Source organism: Rhinatrema bivittatum, chromosome 4 (genome assembly GCF_901001135.1).
Source record: "Rhinatrema bivittatum chromosome 4, aRhiBiv1.1, whole genome shotgun sequence".
In the NCBI taxonomy this organism is placed as follows: Eukaryota; Metazoa; Chordata; class Amphibia; order Gymnophiona; family Rhinatrematidae; genus Rhinatrema; species Rhinatrema bivittatum.
Genome location: NC_042618.1, coordinates 237,536,601 through 237,554,944, shown reverse-complemented (window position 1 = coordinate 237,554,944; position 18,344 = coordinate 237,536,601). Strand labels below are relative to the sequence as shown.

Genomic DNA, 18,344 nt, shown 5'->3' with positions numbered 1-18,344 from the left:
ACTACCAAACAAAGACAAACTGATGAACTTGAAAAACACGCAAAACCTTCCAAACACAGATAAAGACAAGAGAGAAAGGTAAAGGTAAACAAATTAGAACACAAAACAGGACAACTCACTCAGAAATCGCTATGAACCTCCACTAAACTCCTACCAAGAACTCACCTCCTCTCCTTTCTCTCCCAATCCTGACACACCCTCAAAGAGGCAGCTGCAGAAAGAAAATGGCGTGCGACGTGTAAACTGACGTGTGATGTGATAATGCATCACACAATGTGATACTTGAGCACCGCCCTAGTTTGAACGTTCAGCGGAAAAATGTTCTCCTAGTTGCCCATTGAATCACTCATGCTCATAGCATCTCAGATTTAAAATTCTGCGTGATTGATGTGCTTTCTCCTCCACGTCGGGAGGGGGGGGGGGGGGTAACTTTTCAGAAATATTGGTCCGTAGGGAACAAAAATTGATTTACTTACTGAACAGTTTATCCCCATTTGGTTTAAACAATGACATTGAGTGGGGTGTTTTTACCTGAATTGGATTCATAGTCTTCTGTCAAGTCTGCCGGTTTGAGTTCTTCTGATTGGTAGGTGCTTTTTTGCACCTTTTTTCAGCGTTAAAGGGCCCTCTGCTGTACTTCTCCGGTGCACTCCCGGTTAAGTTATACACTGAAGCCGGTTAAGGTATGTTTAAAGTTTTTGTTTAAACAGTTTCCCATCGTGTTTCTTCTACTTCCACACCTGCTATTTTCTTTTGTTGTACAATTTGAACTTACTGCTGTCCCTCCCGATGCAGCCTCATGGTGAAACACGGGACCGTGTCGGGGGATTGTTTAAAATCTGATGACATGTACTTTCTTGAATTGTGGAGTTGCCATACCAACTAAAAAGATTTAGCACATCTATTCTGACTCTTGTGTGGATTTGTCATATACTCTTTCCTGCACTATTCCCTTGGATTGTTTATTTACTACGTGCAGTAACTCTCCTCCTGTTGCTTGTGGATACTGTGTTGTGCGACATGATAAAGTATCATGAGTTGCGAAATTTACATATGCGGTGCCCAGATTTTTTTTATCAGGGATGTTAACGTGCCATATTTTGACTTTATTTATAGAATTTTGATGAATCTAGGTCTTGGATTGGTAAGGAAACATCTTTTGAAATTGCCTGCTAAAAAGTAATTTTGTCATTTGTGATTGTTCAATAGATCATTTTCAGCCATAATTCCAAGTTTATGGAATAACTTGCCAACATTTTTGAGAGCTGAGAATAATCTATTGAAATTTCATAAATTTTTTAAAACTTGGCTCGTTATCTGGTATTAGGGTACCAGTTTAGTATTCTTCTTTTTATGATCTTTTTAACTGGATATGTGCAAGGGGTAATGATTATGGCTGTTGTATTGTTTTTATGTTGTTTTGTGAAACTGGTTTTTTGATGTGAATTGGGTGATTTTTATCTATAAAGCGATTAAGAAATGATAAATAAATATGTTTATGTATTAGCATGGCGATCTTGTACTTGATTCTTTACTGCACTGGGAGCCAGTGGAGGTCACATAACACCAGGGAGGTATGATCTCTCTTATTGCTACCAGTGATGAGACGGGCTGCAGAATTTTGCAGCAGCTGTAATGCTTTTATTGTTGAGGTTTGAAAACCTAAGTATAGTGAATTGCAGGGGCAGTTCTATAATGAGGTAGGATGAGGCGACCACCTCAGGTGGCAAAATTTTGGAGCAGCAAAAAGTGCCCCTCCAAAACATGCCTCCAGCAGCCACCTCACCTTGCTAACAGAGTGACAGATACTGGCGGTTGCCAAAGAAAAGAAAGAGGCGCCATGGGCCGCTGTTGGCAGCAGCGAAAGAAAGAAGAGCTGTGGGCTGCTACTGGTGCCCTGGGCCAGAGCAGGCCAAAATAAAGGAAGAGGCACCGTAGATGGGACCAGACCTGGTGCTACCGGGTGTACACCCCCCCCCCCCAGTGTGCCACCCTGTACAATTGTACAATTGTACAGGGTGGCACACTGGGGGGGGGGGGGGCAGAGCAGAACAAGAGGAGGCCCGCGAGGCCGCCAGTGGGCTTCATCCCACTGGTAGCCAAGAAGAGAAAGCCTGTGAGGTCACCAGTGGACCCCCATTCCATCAGCGGCCCAGAAAAGAAAGAGGCCTGCAAGGCCGCCAGTGGACCCCATCTCACCAGTGGCCAAGATGAAGAGGCCTACCAGGCCACCAGTGGACCCCATCCCACCAGTGGCCCAGAAGAAGAAAAGGCCCGTGAGGCTGCTAGTAGGCCCTATTCCACTGGCGGCTGAAGAAAGAAGATGGAGCCTGTTTTCCAGCTTCTTCTCATGCCAGCGTACACTATCCAAAACACATGCAGCTAGCACATGCTCTATGCTGATTTGTGATGCACATGATCAGCATAGAGGAAATGCTGGGCCCTCGAGATTTGGGGCTGGCACACAAGGAGGAGCAGCAGAATAGCTCCCGATGGTATCTGTGTGTGTGAGGGAATGAATGAAAACCTGACTGGGGTGTATGTGCATGTGTGAATGACAGCCTGACTGGGGTGTGTGGTGTGTGTTAATGGAAGCCGGCTTAGGATGTGTGTGTGTATGTGTGTGTGAATGGGAATTTGTCGGGGGGGGGGTGTTTGTGTGTGACTGGGAACCTGATTGGGGTATGTGTGAATAAGTGCCTGCCTGCTGTGTGTGTGTGTGTGAAAGGGAGCCTGACTGAGGTGTAGATGTATGTGGTTGGGAACCTGATTGCGGTGTGTGTGTGTACATGGGAACCTGACAGGGTTATGTGTTTAAGGGAACTTGACTGAGATGTGTGTGTGGGTGTGTGTATGTGTATGGGAACCTAATTGGGGTCTTTGTGTATGGGAACCTGGCTGGAGTGTGTATGTGAATGGGAACCTGCTTAGGTGTGTGTGTGTGTGTGTGTGTGTGAATGGAAACCTGCCTGGGGTAAGTGTGTGAATGGGAACCTGCCTGAGGTGTATGTGTATGAATGGGACCTTGAATGGGATGTGTGTATGTGAATAGGAACTTAACTGGAGTGTATGTGAAATGGAACCTGACTGGTGTGTGTGTGTGTGTGTGTGTGTGTGTGTGTGTGAATGAACGGGAACCTGTATGTGAGAGACAGACACTGGGCAGGGAGGTGACTGGGGTATGTGTGAGAAAGAGCGACTGGGCAGGGAGGTGACTGGGGTGTGTGTGTGTGAGAGAGAGAGACTGGGCAGGGAAGTGACTGGGTTGTGTGTGAGAGACAGAGGCTGGGCAGGGAGGTGACTGGGGTGAGTGTGAGAGTCAGAGACTGGGCAGAGAGGTGACTGGGGTGTGTGTGAGAGACAGACACTGGGCAGGGAGGTGACTGGGTTGTGTGTGAGACACAGAGACTGGGCAGGAAGTAATGGGTGTGAGTGAGAGAGTGACTGGGCAGGGAGATGACTGGGGTGTGTGTGTGAGAGACTGGGCAGGGAGGTGACTGGGTTGTGTGTGAGAGACAGAGACTGGGCAGGGAGGTGACTGGGGTGTGTGTGAGAGAGTGACTGGGCAGGGAGGTGACTGGGGTATGTGTGTGAGAGACAGACTGGGCAGGGAAGTGACTGGGGTGTGTGTGAGACAGAGACTGGTCGTAGGGTTTAATTGGTGTGTGTGTGTGTGTGTGTGTGTGTGACTTGTGGGCCCTAAAGAAGAGGACCATAAGGACAGAGCTTCAGCTGCTGCTCCTGGTATATGCTTTCAAAGGAAAGGAGTAGGAGAGTTGCTGGAGAGGTTAAGTAAAGGTGGCATTTTAAGTTTATTTTTCTTGATTGACTGCCATTTTAATCATTGAGTATTATGTGGTGTCTGCTGTTTTGAAATATTTTATTGATATTTGGACAATTTTTAATAATTTTTATGAGTTTTAAATGTTTGACATTATTCTGTTCATCAGCTGTTTTGAAACATTTATTAATATAGTTTTACAGTTATTTCTGTATGGGGATCTATAGCAGGTGTATTAGTGTTTAAGACCTGATTTAATATTTGTAGTGTTGCCTTTTCATAGATAGGGTTGTTATGTGTTCCTTAATGCAAGTATAAATTTGTGCAGATTAGTTTCTGTGCATTATTGCAGATCCTGGGACTGTGTTAGCTGCTATATTTCTCTTTCCATTTCTCGAGGTTTGCAGTGCATGCAGAGTGGCTTTTTTTGGTTTTCCATTCCAGTTTGTCTCCATATTTATAATATATGGTCTTTCTGTACTTGGTGAAGGTAGGTTCTGTGTGTGCCCGAGGTGAGGTATTTTACTAGTATGTAAGCAATAGGGCGTGCATTATTTATTTATATATTTTTTATATACCAACATTCGATCTGAGTTATCATATCGGTTTACATTCAGATACTGTAGGTAGTTCTCTATCCCCAGAGGGCTTACAATCTAAGCTTTGTACCTGAGGCAATGGAGGTTAAAGTGACGAATTATTCGGCTGTCTAAAGGAGCAAATTTAAACAAACCCCCACCCTCCTGACCCCCCCAAGACTTAGCAAAACTCCCTGGTGGTCCAGTGGGGGGTCCGGGAGCCATCTCCTGCACTCACGCCGTCGACTGCCGGTATTCAAAATGGCGCCGATTAGAGATGTGAATCGTGTGCCAGATCGTCTTAACGATTAGGTTCGGCTGGGGGGGGGGGGGGGAATCTGATCGATAAGATATGTGAATTGGAATAGTTTCCGATTCCAATTCACATCGCTAATTTTTTTTTAGGGAGGCCTGCGCCGCTAAAAAAAAAACCCACCCGACCCTTTAAATCGACCCCCCTTAGCCTCCCCCACCCTCCCGACCCCCCCCCCAAACCTTTTAAAATTACCTGGTGGTCCAGGGGGGCCTCGGGGAGCGATTTCCCGTTCCCAGGCATCAGCTGCGCTAAAAAAAAAATGGCGCTGATGCCCCTTTGCCCTTACCATGTGACAGGGTATCCGTGCCATTGGCCGGCCCCTGTCACATGGTAGGAGCACTGGATGGCCGGCGCCATCATGGCGCCGGCCATCCAGTGCTCCTACCATGTGACAGGGGCCGGCCAATGGCACGGATACCCTGTCACATGGTAAGGGCAAAGGGAGCCCGCGGCTTTAAAAATGTTTTAAAGTTAGAACTTGAGCAGATTGTAAGAGAAGGGCAGAGGCTGGCGGTAGAGTTGCCAACTTTTCCACAGACTAGAACAGAATGCTTGAGGTCTAGGGGCGGGGCGGAGTGTTCCAACCTTATTTGCATAAATGTGCATATATTTCAGATCCTGCCACATGGAACCCATTTGGTGTTAGGCCTTCACTATAATGCATGTTGGGTACAGACTTGGCCCTGAGAAAGCAATGAGTATACTGAATTACAATTACAGTATAGTAAACCTCCAATATCAAAACAAAACTAAACCATAATGAAAAAGGCAACACTGCAAATATTACACCAGGCCCTAAAACACAAATATATTTCCTATTAGGAAAACAGAACAAGCTAGGCTGTTATTGAACCCTACTCTGGCAGACTATCTCACTTCAGCCACGCATGCAGAATGCAGACAGACCCTCATCAAATACAGAATAAAGAAATAATGAACAGATACATGCAGACAAAAACTGAACTGCAGACAAAACTGAACTGGAAACCACAAGAAGCCAGACTGTATTTGGTGTAATGATAAAAAAAACATCACCATGCCTCATAAAACATCAAACAAAAAAATGAAATATAAAACAATCATAATAGTAAAAAGAATACATATTTCAAAATAGCTGTTGAATAGAGCTTTAAAAATTTATATAAAATTTGTTTATAAATTTCCCAAACACCAATAAAATATTTCAAAACAGAGTCATCAAATAACACCCAATAATTAGAATTAAGGATTAAAAAATCTCCCTTTTTTCACACTTGAGAACTTTTCATTTCCAGTCACCCTGCAACTGTTGTGAATTATTACGGGACAGGAGGGAGGAAAGGCGAGGGGACCGCATAAACTTTCTCTTCTGGACTGAGATCCAAGATGATGTCCTAGCTCTGCACGGATTTCCCAGCTTTTTTCCTGTGCTCTTATCATAAGCTATTATGCCACATTCTGGTCGGAAACGGAGGGCCAAGGAGAGGGATGTCTCTGCTGCCCCTCCAGAGAGTCCCGTGCAGCAAGGGGTTTTGCAGCCGGGAGGTGAATTATTGGAAGTTTGTAGAGAAGAAGAGGCACTCGACTCCTTTCCTGATTCTTTAACATCATTATCCTCCGCTGAAAGGATGGCCCCTGTTAACTCCATTGAGGCAAGAATCCTCACTCCGTTATTGGACTCGCCGCGCGTCAATGACACTGATGTTGCTGAGACTTGTCCCAAGAGACCACAACATTTGTGAAAACTGCCTCAGAGCCTGGCAATGGTATCGCTGGTGTTTTGGGGGAAATTTCCACTAGAGGATTCTAATAGCATTATGAAGGCAAACTTCTCCATGGGGACATTGATTTACCGTAGTTGAAATACTGCTGAACTCTTTTGTTATGGTAAGACCATCTATATTTTCTCTTGAAACAATTTGGGAAGCGATAGTGACTTTAAATACTTAAATAAAGGTACAAACTTAGGGCCTCATTTTCCAATATTGCATTGGATACCAAAAAGGGGTGTACCTTATGCTAATAAGCATCTGTATTGCAAATTGTGATATCATCTATGTGAAAGGCTGTTATTGCAAGTTGCACTATTAGCCCAATTTGGGCTACATTGCCAATATATCACTGTTTCAGTATGTGAGAGAGAGAGAGAGAGAGAGAGAGAGAGAGAGAGAGAGAGAGAGAGAGAGAGAGAGAGATGAGAGAGGAGAGAGAGAGAGAGAGAGGAGAGACTTGCTTATAGTGTTGCCTCCTTAGACAGGTATTTGTATCCCTATGGGAGGCCCCACCTAGTACTCGAGGTGAGGGTTAAGTATTAGTGTAGGGGGTTAGGGGCCACTTTCACATTCAATATGAGACGTACGAACAGAACAGTGGTCTCTTCTGAAGATTTGCTGGCATTCGGAGTGAGGAAACTCACTCCAAGATGAGATTTGTGCAATGTTCTCTCCACCTAGCTTGATGGACTCTCTACCTGGGTAACACTAATACTTAACCCTCACCTCGAGTTACTAGGTGGGCCTCCCATAGGGATACAAATACCTATCTAGGGAGGAGACGTTCCTCTTATTTCATCTAAAGTCATGTGGAAGAAATATGTTTTAGAGACATTAAAGCTGCCGGAACAAGCAATACCACTTACTGCAAGAATTTATTATTTGCCTCCTTTCAAGAAAAGACGTGTAGAGGGTCAGAATATGTAGTCTTTGCCACTGTTAGATTCATGCAGTTTAAATCTTTCAGAGGTCCTTGAGACTTCTGATAGTGAGTTCAACCAGCAGCCTTGATTGTTTCTTTTGTACTTGAATCTGATAGGTATTGGATACTAAAGATGTTTTTTAGACATTGTTTGGAGCTTTTCCTTTATTTAAAGGTTTGAGTTTTCCCAGATTTGGTGAGACAAAACTCAGAGAAAGGAAGCAGTTTCTCTTAATGAGGCCCAAAGCTTTGCAGCTGGGTGCTTTTTGCCGCTTAAAATACCCATTTAAAGGCTCATTAAATATTGTGATGTTTCTTATATTTTCTTCCATCCTTCTCAACTTTCCAATTTTCTTAGTGATAAATTACTTTCTGGGGAAGAGTCTTCACCTTTAAATGCCAACTGACCTCTTAATGGCTAGGAATGAATCCTTTATATATATTATACTCCTCTATTTGCTAATATTACCTGTACTTTTCTTTTGTAAGTTTCTTTTGGAATTGTGTCTGGATCTCTATATTTGAGGGCTAGGTTTATCTATTTGGCATTGAAAATGTCCTGTTTCTTGTTGGCCTGGATTACCAGGGTTTTTTAATTTAAGTGTTGTAATGTCAATTGTTTGTTTTTTTTTCAAATATTTTCTTGAATGAATTTATAAAATGCAATACATTAAAAATGTTTTAAAAAACTTTCTCTTCTATTATAAACACACATTCATTCTCTCTCATACTTTCACATACTCCCTCTCTCACATATTCTGTCGCGTGCTCTCTCACTCACACTCCCTTTCACATACATTCTCACTGACACATGCTGTCCTTCTCATATATGCTTTCACTGGCACACACATGCTTACATATGTACATGCTGGCACTCATATGCTTTGGAACATACACACACATGCTGTCATTCACATATACTCTGACACACAAACATGCTTTCACTGACACATACATAAATGCTGGTGCTGTTGACTTGGGAAGCTCCCTTTTACCTTAAGGATCTCCAGCAATGCATGCCTCTTGAAAAAGTATCTCAGCAGCGCATCGACCTTGCTCAGAAAGGCCATGGTGTGAAGCAAATCAGCAAAGGTGAATTATTTAGCAGGGCGGGAAGGGGGAACTTGTGTTATCTGCTCATACTCCCTGAGATTCCCGCCTGTAGCAGCAGCAGCGTTTACACTCTGGGTTACCTAACAATGCTAGCCCCAGCTGCAGTGAACAGAGACCTAGGGCTGATCATTGGCACAGCCAGAAATGAATTTTTGGCTGGGCCCAAGGTTAACATGGGTGGGCACTAAAAATGTCTGAGCCATGGAATTAATATTCTTATTGATAAATACTTTCACACACACACACCTGACAATAGATTTCTAAATAATCTGCTACAGCTGTTATACTTTTAATATTTTAAACTCAATGACTTTAAGCAGCTACTAATGCTAAAACTTATATAACTTATGGAAGCATTTCAATTATACTTAAAGAGATCTCAAGTGGCAATATCCCATAACTTACAAAGAACCATATACTAGTCTACTATGAAGACAGATATCTCATCATACATCACAGTATTCTGTGAGATGTTTTAAAACCCTCTGGAATGTTGTACCAAAATATTTACCACCAGGGACTTTTGGCAAGTCTTGTGGGGGTCAGGAAGGTCCCCCAAGACTTGCCTAAAGTCCCTGGTGGTCCGGGAGCGACCTCCTGCACTCGGGCCGTTGGCTGCCAGTATTCAAAATGGCGCCGGTAGCCTTTGCCCTCACTATGCCACAGGGGCTGAGTGCAGGAGGACGCTCCCGGACCCCCGCTGGACCACCAGGGACTTTTGGCAAGTCTTGTGGGGGTCAGGAGCAATGGATGGCCGGCATCATCTTGTGCTCCTACCATGTGATAGGGGCTGACCAATGGCACTGGTAGCCCCTGTGACATAGTAAGGGCAAAGGCTATTGGCGCTAGGGATGTGAATCGTTTTTGAACGATTAAAATTATCGTCAGATAATTTTAAAATCGTCCCAAATCGTCAGAGTGCATGATACAATACAAATGCCCCCGATTTATCGTCATAAATCGTCCTAAATCGTTAAATAGGGCACGGGAATTATTTGGGGGAGGGTGGGAAAACTGGCATACCAAAACAACCCCTAAACCCACCTCGACCCTTTAAAACCAATTCCTTACCCTCCTCCACCCTCCCGAACCCCCCCAAAATGTTAAATTACCTGGTGGTCCAGTGGGGGGGTCCTGGCGCGATCTCCCGCTCTCGGGCCATCGGCGCCATTTTGGCTGCCACTAATTAAAATGGCGCCGATGGCCCGATAAAAAAAAAATCCACACGACCCTTTAAATCGAACCCCCTTAGCCTCCCACACCCTCCCGACCCCTCCAAAACCATTTAAAATTACCTGGTGGTACAGGGGGGCCTCGGGGAGCGATTTCCCATTCCCAGGCATCAGCTGCGCTAAAAAAAAATGGTGCCAATGCCCCTTTGCCCTTACCATGTGACAGGGTATCCGTGCCATTGGCCGGCCCCTGTCACATGGTAGGAGCACTGAATGGCCGGCGCCATCTTTAAAGATGGCGCCGGCTGAAAGATGGCCATCCTTTCAGCCGAGGATAATGATGTTAAAGAATCAGGAAAGGAGTCGAGTGCCTCTTCTTCTCTACAAACGTCCAATAATTCACCTCCCGGCTGCAAAACCCCTTGCTGCACGGGACTCTCTGGAGGGGCAGCAGAGACATCCCTCTCCTTGGCCCTCCGTTTCCGACCAGAATGTGGCATAATAGCTTACGATAAGTGCACAGGAAAAAAGCTGGGAAATCCGTGCAGAGCTAGGACATCATCTTGGATCTCAGTCCAGAAGAGAAAGTTTATGCGGTCCCCTCGCCTTTCCTCCCTCCTGTCCCGTAATAATTCACAACAGTTGCAGGGTGACTGGAAATGAAAAGTTCTCAAGTATGAAAAAAGGGAGATTTTTTTAATCCTTAATTCTAATTATTGGGTGTTATTTGATGACTCTGTTTTGAAATATTTTATTGGTGTTTGGGAAATTTATAAACAAATTTTATATAAATTTTTAAAGCTCTACTCAACAGCTATTTTGAAATATGTATTCTTTTTACTATTATGATTGTTTTATATTTCATTTTTTTGTTTGATGTTTTATGAGGCATGGTGATGTTTTTTTTATCATTACACCAAATACAGTCTGGCTTCTTGTGGTTTCCAGTTCAGTTTTGTCTGCAGTTCAGTTTTTGTCTGCATGTACATTATTTCTTTATTCTGTATTTGATGAGGGTCTGTCTGCATTCTGCATGCGTGGCTGAAGTGAGATAGTCTGCCAGAGTAGGGTTCAATAACAGCCTGGCTTGTTCTGTTTTCCTAATAGGAAATATATTTGTGTTTTAGGGCCTGGTGTAATATTTGCAGTGTTGCCTTTTTCATTATTATGGTTTAGTTTTGTTTTGATATTGGAGGTTTACTATACTGTAATTGTAATTCAGTATACTCATTGCTTTCTCAGGGCCAAGTCTGTACCCAACATGCGTTATAGTGAAGGCCTAACACCAAATGGGCTCCAAGTGGCAGGATCTGAAATATATGCACATTTATGCAAATAAGGTTGGAACGCTCCGCTCCGCCCCGCCCCTAGACCTCAAGCATTGTGTCCTAGTCTGTGGAAAAGTTGGCAACTCTACCTCCGCCAGCCTCTGCCCTTCTCTTACAATCTGCTCAAGTTCTAACTTTACTTTAAAACATTTTTAAAGCCGCGGGCTCCCTCCCCGACTAGAATCCCCCCCCTCCTCTCTCAACCCCAACTCCATGGATTGACCCTGCTGCCTCCCGCCAAAAGAGCCAAGATCGGAATTTTTTGAAAAATATACGGGTAGCAGCCTCTCCCTTGCCCCACCGAACTCTGCGCTAAAGTTCCAGCTTTACTGTTTAAAACGTTAAATCTGCAGGCCCCCTCCTTTCTCCAACCCCAACCCTTACCCTCCCTATACCTTAAATATTGGTTTTTTTCAGACCAGATTGCGGTAGCCTCCTACTACCACGAGCCGGGCCCGGCGCGTCTGGAATAGCTTAGGGGCAACGTTGGAATTGTATGCTTTCAGCGTAGCTCCTCTTAGCCCCTCGGCGGAAGTCTGCGCTTTCATCGTAGCTCCTTAGTGACACCAGACGCGCCGGGCCCGGATCGCGGTAGGAGGCCGCATTGATCCGGTCTGAAGAGAAACTAATGTTTAAGGTACTGGGAGGGTAAGGGTTGGGGTGGGGGAAAGGAGGGGCCCGCAGATTTAACCTTTAAACAGTAAAGCTGGAATTTATGTGGGGAGTAGTGTGGGAGAGGAGAGGGGAGAGGCTGGCACGGACCCCCGGCGCGTATATTTTTTCAAAAAAAAACTCCGATTTGGGTTCTTTGAGGGGGAGGGAGAAAGGGAGGGGACATTCTAGTCAGGGTTTGTAGGGCCGAGTTTTATTTTGTTTGTTTTTTTCACTAGGTTTGTCACTTAATCGAATATCTTTTGAAGATATCCAGTTAAGTGGCTGGTTATCTGGTGCATAAGGCCGGATAACTTTAGACCTGTTCTAAAGAAGGTCTAAAGTTATCCGCTGCCTTGGCAGATTGCAGTTTAAAAGTGGCTAAGGTAGCCGGATAATCTAACTCCTCCCCCAAATGCCCTCAACACACCTCTTTTATATCCTGCTGGATGTTAGCTTAGCCCGATAAGGGGCAGAATATACTAAATCTTTTGAATATCTACCACCACGATTTTATTGTTTGATGAATGATTTATGAGGACTGGTGATGTTTGTTTCTCCATTGCTGCATTGCATAATCTGACTTGTTGCAGTTTCTACTTCAGTTTCTCTCCATGTTTCTATTTTATAGTCTCTTTATTCTGTATTCGGTGAGGGTGAGTCTGTGTTCTGCATGTTTAATTGAGGTGGGTATTCTGTGTTTAAAACAACCCCAACAACAACAAAAAACTAGATAGGAGGACGCACAATAATTGTTCTCACAGGGTAGAAAAAATGGAAACAACCCCTGCCCTTGTCCCTCTTGATGACTTCACCATCCAGTCTTGTCTAGCAAGCTTATGGTAGCATCTGCTGCGCTATACAGGTCACCCCCATACTTAGTCAAAGTCAGGGCCACTTGTTGGTTGCTGTTTGAGTCCAATTCCCCGTTACCTCTTGCCATTGAAGCAGAGAGCAATGTTGGAGTTGCATCAAAAGTATCAGGCTTATTGGTTAAGGCAGTAACAGCTGCATCAGCAAGTTACCCCCATACTTATTTGTTTTCCCAGACTGTAAAATTTAGTGTCCTTGTTGGTTGCTGTCTGAATCTATTTCCCTTTTTCCACTTGCGGTTAAAGCAGAGAGCAATAATGGAGTTATATCAACACTATGAACGTTTATTGGTTAAGGGTAGTAACTGCCTCACCAGCAAGTTACCCCCATGCATTCTTTTCTTCATTTCCATCCTCTAGCCTTTAGGGATCCTCAGTGTTATCCCATGCCCCTTCGAAATCTTTCACCATTTTTGTCTTCACCACCTCCTCCGGAAGGGCATTCTCTCCGTGAAGAAATATTTCCTAACATTGCTTCTGAGTCGTCCTCCCAGGAGTTTCATTACATGACTCCTAGTTCTACTGATTTCTTCCAATGGAAAAGGTTTGTTGATTGTGCCTCCTTAAAATCTTTCAGGTATCTGAAGGTTTGTATCATATCTCCTCTGTACCTCCTCTCCTCCAGGGTATACATATTTAGGTCCTCCAACCTCTCCTCATAAGTCATTTGATAGAGACCCCATACCATTTGATTGCCCTTCTGTGGACCGCCTCCATCCTGTCTCTGTCCCTTTTGAGATACAGTCTCCAGAATTGAACACAGTACTCCAAGTGAGGCCTCATAAAGTACAAGGTTATTATCACCTCCTTTTTCTTACTGTTTATCCCTCTCTTGTTGCAGCCCAACATTCGTGTAGCTTTAGCTATCACCTTGTCACATTGCTTTGCCGTCTTCAGATCGCTAGACACTATCACACAAAGGTCCTCTCTTGCTCCTGCACAACAGCCCTTCACCCTCCCCCCCCCCCCCCCCCCATTTCAATCAGTTCTTTTGGGTTACAGCCCCCGGATGCATGACTCTGCACTTCTTGGCATTGAATCCCAGCTGCTATATCTTCGACTACTGTTCAAGCTTCCTTAAATCACGTCTCATTCTCTCTACTCCTTCCAGCATGTCCACTCTGTTACAGATCTTAGTATAATCCACAAATAGACAAACTTTACCTTCTATCCCTTCCGCAATGTCACTCACAATGATATTGAACAGAACCGGTTCCAACACCAATTTTTGTGGCACTCCGCTTAACACTGTTCTCTCTTCAGATTAGGTTCCATTTACCATTACATACTGCCTTCTGTTAGTCTACCAGTCTGTAATCCAGTCCACCACCTTGGTGTTCACACCCAAGCTTCTCATTTTATTTATAAGCCTCCTATGCAAGACCGTATCAAAAGCTTTCCTGAAATCCATTTAGATCATATCGAACACTCTTCCTCGATCCAATTCTTTAATCACCCAATCAAAAAAAATCTGATTTGTCTGTCAGGACCTTCCCCTGGTGAATCCATGCTACCTCAGGTCTAGCAAACCTCCTAATTGTAGATAGTTCACTATTTTTTCCTTCAACAGCATCTCCATTAATTTTCCTACCACCGAGGTGAGGATAACCGGACTGTAGTTTCCAGCCTCCTCTCTGCTCCCACTCTTGTGAAGCGGAACAATAGCTCAATTCTCTAATCACTCGGCACCACTCCTGTTTCCAGGGATCTATTGAACTGGTCATGCAGCGGACCCACCAGCACATTTCTGAGCTCCCTCAGTATCCTGGGATGAACCTCTTCTGGCCCCATGGCCTTGTCCACTTCCAGTTTTCCTAGCTCTTCCCAGACATTCTCTTCTGTAAACGGAGTTTCATCTACTCCACCCCCATCCAGGGTCTTCTTTAGTGTACACCGAACTGAAGTATTTGTTTAATTTCTCTGCCATTTCCTCATCTCTCTCTGATGGAAAAGTGGACCCTTAAGCCAAGACGAGGTTGTTGCTACCTCCAGAGGGAGGCCTCTGTCGGTCCTCGTTGTCGGGAGGCAGTTCAGGGAAAGAAGACCCAAATGGACCTTCACCTATACCAGCCCACATTCCCCGCAGGTTGAACCCTTGGGTACTGGGGCTGGCAGGACAAAGGCGCGGGTCTCTCAAGGCAAAGAACCAGGAGACAGAAGGCTAAAGCAATGTCGGGAGTACCAAGGGTCAAGGCAGGCGGCGGTCAAGCAGAGGCGGAGAACCGGTCAAGAGGTTGATGCAGGCAGCGGACAAGTGGAGTCGATAAGCCAAGCTGGGGGTCAGGACAGGCAGTGGACAAGCAGAAACAGTGAACCAAGCAGAAGGTCAGGGCAGGCAGCGGTCAGGAGGAGTCCAGGAACAAGCAGGGTCAAAACCAGGAGAGCAGTCCGAGGAAGCAGAGAAGCAGTTAAGGGACTGGAGAAGAGGATGCGTAGTCAAGAACTGGAGCTGGAGCAGGAATCAGGAACACGAGACAAGGCAGGAGTCAGGAATGCAGACAACTTGCAGTCAATAACAGCAGGACCCATTGCTGAGGCGAGGAAGAAGTGGCAAGGCAGGATATTTATACTTGCTTTGCCTGACATCATCTTACCGGGCCACGGGGAACTTTCCTACCGCTGGCCCTTTAAATCCTGGCAAGCGGCGTGCGTGCCTAGAGGGCCCGCGGAGAACATCGGCTTCAGCAGCATCGGGGAACGCCGTGAGGGCAGGCTGTGAGGGCAGGCCGCAGTGGCGGCAGCCGGGGCCAATGGCAGAGAGCAGCGAAAGGGGGAGCAGGAATGGGCCTCCTGCCCGCTAAGATGAGGGGGACCAGTCGCGGGAGGGTCTAACACTCTCCACACAATGCTCCTCGTCACCTTTCAATTTCACTATACCACTTCGGGCATCCCTTCTTTCTCTGTTATATCTGAAAAATGTTTTGTCTCCTCTCTTTACCTCTTTGGCAATTCCTTCTTCCACTTGACTTCTTGATTTCCTGATTTCTTTTTTTCATTTCCCTCATTTTTAACAGATATTCTTCCTTGTGTTCCTTTTTTTGAGATCCTTTATACTTCTTGAATGCTGTTCTTTTTACCTTAATTTTTTCAGCTAGCTCCTTAGAGAACCATATCGGTTTCTTTTTCCTCTTACTCTTCTTTCCTAACATATAGATTTGTTGCCTTTGTAATAGCTCCTTTTAATTTGACCCATTGTTGTTCCACCTCACCCATTTTCTCCCAGTTTTCCAGTTCTTCCAGGTACATCCCCATTTTGACAAAGTCTGTATTTGTGAAATTCAAAACTTGGGTCTTGGTGTGACTTCTCTATATCCTATGTGTGATATCGAACCATACCATCTGATGATCCCTGCTGCTCAGGTGAGTCTCTGCCTGAACATCAGAGACATTATCCCTATTAGTAAGCACTAGAGGATCACACCCTCCCTCATGAGTTCCTTTACCATTTGTCTGAGCAGAGCACCTTGAAGGGCATCCACTAACTCTCTACTTTTTGTAGATTTCGCAGAAGGGATGCTCCAATCCACATCCCGAAGATTAAAATCTTCAACGAGCATCACTTCTCCCTTCTTTCCCAACTTTTTGATGTCCTCGATCAGGTCTCTGTCCAGTTCATCCATTTGGGTTGGAGGCCTGTAGATCATACCAGTACAAATGGAAGCACCATCTTCTCTTTTTAGGACAGCCCATAATGCTTTTTCTTTACCCCATGTCCCTTGCAATTCAGTTGCTTGGATATTGTTTTTGATATAAAGAGCTACTGCTCCCCCTTTTCTGTCCTCTCTGTCCTTCCTTAACAAGTTATAGCCCGGGATGACCACATCCCAATCATGAAACTCAGTGAACCATGTCTCCGTAACAGCAACAATGTCCAATTCCGCCTCTACCATTAGGCCGGCAGGTCTGGGATTTTATTGCTCAAACTCTCCTAGAGTCCGCTACGAGCCCAGCGTGGTCCGTGACCAGTCTCACGGGTGGACTCTGTAGGGCGTGCTGCGTCACAGTCTTGACCTAGCACGTTGACCTCCTTGCCTTTGTCTACAGTGTCCTCGCTTCATCCTTGCCTACAGTGTCCTCGCTTCAGTCCTCGTCTACATTGTCTTTGCCTGAGTCTTTGTCTACAGTGTCCTCGCTTCAGCCTTCGTGTACAGTGTCCTCGCTTCAGTCCTCGTTTGCAGTGTCCTTGCTTCAGTCCTCGTCTAAGTCTTCTGTATTCTAAGGACTCCGTCTTCCCTCGTCCTCTGTCCGGCCTGCCGCCTCTTGCCGTACCCAGTGGCAGGTCCGAAAGGGCTTGGAACGGTCGGAGGACTGTTCATCGATCAACATTGCGTTGTTGGTCATCCTGGGGCATGCATGTCCGGTAGAGGGTCAAACATTGTCTCCTTGTCTTCGCTTCAGCCTTGTCTTGTTCTTCATTACCCGTGCTCGCACCAGCTCACCTCCCGCGGTTTGTCTTGGGGCTCCTCCCTGAGTCATGCCGTGGCCCAAGGGCTCACATCACCTGCTTTAGAGACAACCACACCTCCGCGCCCGTAACAATAGCCAAAGGCCTCCAAGCCCTCAGTTTGTAACAGCTGCTGGAGGTCGCGCTCGTAACACTTCCCCTCTAAGCTTCCCCTCAGTTGCTGGTATAGTTGGAGATACTTCTACTATACTATGCCAGCCAGCTGGAAACTGCGAGGAATTAGTAGAGATAGCTAGGACTTCCACTCCAGATTTGAGTTTAAATTTACCTCGGGGAATGGAAACTCCCCTAGAAGTAAATATTAATGCTTCTAGCAGTCAAGATCAGAAACACATTCTGGGAGCGGGTAATATCTTCCTAGCTGGGATTGAAGAAAAAACAACTGTAACATTGGAGTCCTTAGCAGACTTAATGAAGAAACTAGCAAATAGTATTCAGGATCAATAAAAAATATTACAGCAAGTTTCTAAGAAGCTTGATTCTGTAATGCAAGACCATCAGCAAATTTTTCAGAACAGTGTACACAGATTCTATCCTTGGAAGGGGAGGTAAAGGGTTTAAAAGATTTATTACTTTTTATTACCTTTTATTAAAAGGTTATTACTAGAGAAAGATTTGCTACATCTTGGAAAATGGAGTTCCTTAAGAACACAATTAAACATTTGAATATTCGAATATTAAATTTTCCTAAGGTGAAAGAGGAGAGTTTGTTGATTACCTTTAAAAAATATCTGAAGGAAACTTTAAAAATTCCTTCAGACAATATTCCTGAAATAAATAAATACATTTACCATTTAAACAAACCTCTATAAGCAATAGTGCTCCTAGGGAACCCATAGATTTTCAAAATTTTACCCAATATTTAGAGGAAACACAAGTTGAGATTGTGGAATGTATTACTTTTTTAGTGACTTTTCAGACCCAACAAGAAATGAATTCTGTGATGCAGGCATATTTTAAGAATATGGGTACATTATTTCTGGGAGGTTTGGTTAGGATCTACCCCGACCTTGTTAGAAATACACAGATTAGATGTAGGGCTTTTCTTTCCTTAAAGCCTAATGTTATTGCTTTAGGTGCAATGATGATGATTAAATATCCATGTAAATGTGTATTAAAACTGCATGGGAAAATATATATTTTCTTTGAAGCCACTCAATTACAAGAATTCTTGAATGCTAGGATGCTAGTTTCTATTAATGATGGAGGTAATTAGATTATTAAGTTGGAGCCTTTCATAGTTATCTGTGGTAGTAAGCTAGTCAATATTTCTTTTTTATTAATCCTCATTTACATTGTTTAATCTCCTGCATATTACCTCTATGATGAAAAGTGCTGAATATGTGTAGAAAAATTTCAAAAGAAAAGTTAAAAATTTCTTTTATTATTTGTTTA

The 18,344-nt window shown here is 44.5% G+C and overlaps 1 protein-coding gene across 2 annotated transcripts in view; it reads left to right on the top strand.

Moving 5' to 3' along the window:
• LOC115090603 (sodium- and chloride-dependent betaine transporter-like) overlaps positions 1 to 18,344 on the top strand; it is a 368,393-nt gene that overhangs the window by 16,600 nt on the left and 333,449 nt on the right. Inside the window, exon 1 of one of the 2 annotated variants that reach the window (XM_029599944.1) lies at positions 11,518 to 11,598. The exons of the other annotated variant lie outside the window; for it this stretch is intronic. The gene's annotated coding sequence lies outside the window, so the exon portion shown is untranslated. Of the gene's footprint in view, positions 1 to 11,517; positions 11,599 to 18,344 lie in introns of those variants that run through there. 2 annotated transcript variants of the gene reach the window in all.